Raw genomic sequence first — 4,146 nt, 5'->3', positions numbered from 1 at the left:
ATACAAACTGAAGGAGTCTAAACCAATTAAACCCTTTAGTCTATACTTAGTGAAACAGACCTGAGTTAACTCTGTACTTTTTCCCTCTACACCAAATATCTTTGTTAAAAAATAACAGGTCTACAAACTCACAGCGCTTTGTGACCTTGTAGATCTGTTATTTTTATTAATGTTCCCACTGAATGTGGATTTCTGCGTTCAAGTGCAAGTACAATTTGAATTCCGGACTTTTACTTTTACTACGAAGTAGTTCTACATTGCAGTATTGATACTTTTACTTAAGTAAAACAATTGATTACTTTTCCCACCACTGCCAGTCATGTTGCTGGTAAACTTGAGGGGGTCCTTGAGGGGGTTCCAGGTGGTCCCCAGCTAAATGATGGAGAGTTGGTAAAGAAAATGGACCCTAGATCTCTTGAGAGCGTAAAATTAAACGATCATTTTACGCTCTGTCAACGCTTTATATTTCATATTAGAATATAAAACATATTCTGACTGAGACAAAATCAAAACATTAACACTATTATGATCTGACTCACAATCAGAAAATATTCTATCATCATAACAGTTGAAGGGATTTACTACATACAGTACGGTAGAATAATGACCTATTATTGATATTATGTGTTTAAACTGACATTTAATTACTTCACACATTTCATCTACATGTTGTGTCTAAGTGTTAATGTGTTGAAGAGTTTAGCTGTTTGTAAATATTACAGATAAACACTATCCAAAGATGAGCAGAAACAGTAGCAGATCTTACTGCATACCATATACTGTACAAGATTATAGTGTAATTTAAGATAACAGGGAGTTAGTCAAGATGATTTATATTACTGACAGATTATTACTATTGACATAGCAGATTGATATATTTAATGTTATGATCCATGTTATTTTACAATTTGTAAAATCATCTCTGTTTAAAATGGCAGTTTTCTAAACAAATGTGTTTTGTTTGTCTTTTCATGTATCATGAATGACTTGTGATGATCTACTAGATGGTGAGTATCAAACATATTCTACTTCATGTCCTCCTGATGTGTAATTACAGTAACTTAAAGTGGTCAGGAGGGGCACGCACATCCCGGGTAAATTCAGCGGGTGCTCGAACAAAAAAGAACAGACTGAAAAAGTAAGAATAAGGGCCGATTCATACTCCTATTTTAGAGCCGAATAAAAGTCGGTTCGGCTCTGTAGTTCGGCTCTGTAACCACTTCAGCCCTATATACATTTAGGCCATTTAGAAATAGCTGATGTACACACTCACAATGCGTCGCGATGCAATGCATTGTGAGCTTGTATAGATCTGCTATTTTCTAAATATTTTATACATTTGAAAACTTGAAATGGGGAATTCTGCATAGTGAGTTATTTCTACTTTTGGTAATTTAAGTACATACTTTTGTACTTTTACTCAAGTACAATTTGAATTCCGGACTTTAACTTTTACTACAAAGTAGTTCTACATTGCAGTATTGATACTTTTACTTAAGTAAAACAATTGATTACTTTTTCCACCACTGCCAGTCATGTTGCTGGTAAACTGAGAAGACATTTAAACCCTCTTAGTAAAACTGACCTGAGTTGCAACTGTACTTGGTACGCTCTTTTTTTACACTACACCAAAGATAGCCGATCTACAAGTTCACAATGCGTCGCAACACGACACGTTGTGCACTTGTAGATCAACTATTTTTAGCAAACGTTCCTTTCAGAATAGAGATGCTGGGGTTCAAGTTGTAAGCTGACATTTAATCACTTCACACATTTGGGGCTCTATCTTGTAGAGCCGACCTTTAATTAAAGTGTTACCTGGTAGTTATAATGTGCTGTTCCACTGAGTTTATAATGCATTATAATGACCAGCACTTATAAATTATGTGATTATACGTTACAATACTTTATAAAACTTGTTATAAGTTGTTATGCATTATTACAAACAGTATACATTAAGTGTAGCCTTATAAGTGCATTATAATACATTCAACCTTAATATAATTTATATCTAAGTACATAATTAGTCACTTCACAAATTAAATTAAAATGTTGAAAATAGAATGCTGAATCATTAGGATATATGAAGCAAGGTCTTATTTTGTATAATAAACTAAATATAGTCGATTCATTTAAACTATTCCATTATTGCATTCCATATTTCAGGTTCCTTAACAATTTGCTAATTATTAGTCATCTTTCTGTTTGTGAAGGATCAGTTTTCTAACTATTCCAACCATGTGTTTTCTCTTTTCATGAATGATGAATGTGAACGTGAACTAGGCAGATGTGAGTATCAAATCAATTCTACTTCATGGCCTCCAATGTGTTTTCAGATTCACATCAGGTTTTCTCCATAGCAGAATACAAACTGAAGGAGTCTAAACCAATTAAACCCTTTAGTCTATACTTAGTGAAACAGACCTGAGTTAACTCTGTACTTTTTCCCTCTACACCAAATATCTTTGTTAAAAAATAACAGGTCTACAAACTCACAGCGCTTTGTGAGCTTGTAGATCTGTTATTTTTATTGATGTTCCCACTGAATGTGGATTCCTGCGTTCAAGTGCAAGTACAATTTGAATTCCGGACTTTTACTTTTACTACGAAGTAGTTCTACATTGCAGTATTGATACTTTTACTTAAGTAAAACAATTGATTACTTTTCCCACCACTGCCAGTCATGTTGCTGGTAAACTTGAGGGGGTCCTTGAGGGGGTTCCAGGTGGTCCCCAGCTAAATGATGGAGAGTTGGTAAAGAAAATGGACCCTAGATCTCTTGAGAGCGTAAAATTAAACGATCATTTTACGCTCTGTCAACGCTTTATATTTCATATTAGAATATAAAACATATTCTGACTGAGACAAAATCAAAACATTAACACTATTATGATCTGACTCACAATCAGAAAATATTCTATCATAACAGTTGAAGGGATTTACTACATACAGTAAGGTGGAATAATGACCTATTATTGATATGATGTGTTTAAACTGACATTTAATCACTTCACACATTTGATCTACATGTTGTGTCTAAGTGTTAATGTGTTGAAGAGTTTAGCTGTTTGTAAATATTATACAGATAAACACTATCTAAAGATGAGCAGAAACAGTAGCAGATCTTACTGCATACCCATATACTGTACAAGATTATAGTGTCATTTAAGATAACAGGGAATTAGTCAAGATGATTCATATTACTGACAGATTATTACTATTGACATAGCAGATTGATTTATTTAATGTTATATGTTTCATGTTATTTTACAATTTGTAAAATCATCTCTGTTTAAAATCGCAGTTTTCTAAACAAATGTGTTTTGTTTTTCTTTTCATGTATCATGAATGTGGTGATCTACTAGTGCGTGAGTATCAAACATATTCTACTTCATGTCCTCCTGATGTGTAATTACAGTAACTTAAAGTGGTCAGGAGGGGCACGCACATCCCGGGTAAATTCAGCGGGTACTCGAACAAAAAAGAACAGACTGAAAAAGGAAGAATAAGGGCCGATTCATACTCCTATTTTAGAGCCGAATAAAAGTCTGTTCGGCTCTGTAGTTCGGCTCTGTAACCACTTCAGCCCTGTATACATTTAGGCCATTTAAAAATAGCTGATGTACACACTCACAATGCGTCGCGATGCAATGCATTGTGAAGCTTGTATAGATCTGCTATTTTCTAAATATTTTATACATTTGAAAACTTGAAATGGGGAATTCTGCATAGTGAGTTATTTCTACTTTTGGTAATTTAAGTACATTTGGCGCAAATACTTTTGTACTTTTACTCAAGTACAATTTGAATTCCGGACTTTTACTTTTACTACAAAGTAGTTCTACATTGCAGTATTGATACTTTTACTTACTTTTACTTATAAAACAATTGATTACTTTTTCCACCACTGCCAGTCATGTTGCTGGTGAACTAAGATGACATTTAAACCCTCTTAGTAAAACTGACCTGAGTTTCAACTGTACTTGGTACGCTCTTTTTTTACACTACACCAAAGATAGCTGATCTACAAGCTCACAATGCGTCGCAACTCGACACGTTGTGAACTGGTTATTTTTGGCAAACGTTCCATTCATAATAGGGATGCTGGGGTTCAAGTTGTAAGCTGACATTTAATCACACATTTGG

This window comes from Protomyctophum bolini (genome assembly GCF_963924005.1).
Source record: "Protomyctophum bolini genome assembly, chromosome: 16".
NCBI lineage: Eukaryota > Metazoa > Chordata > Actinopteri > Myctophiformes > Myctophidae > Protomyctophum > Protomyctophum bolini.
This window is presented reverse-complemented; position numbering follows the sequence as displayed.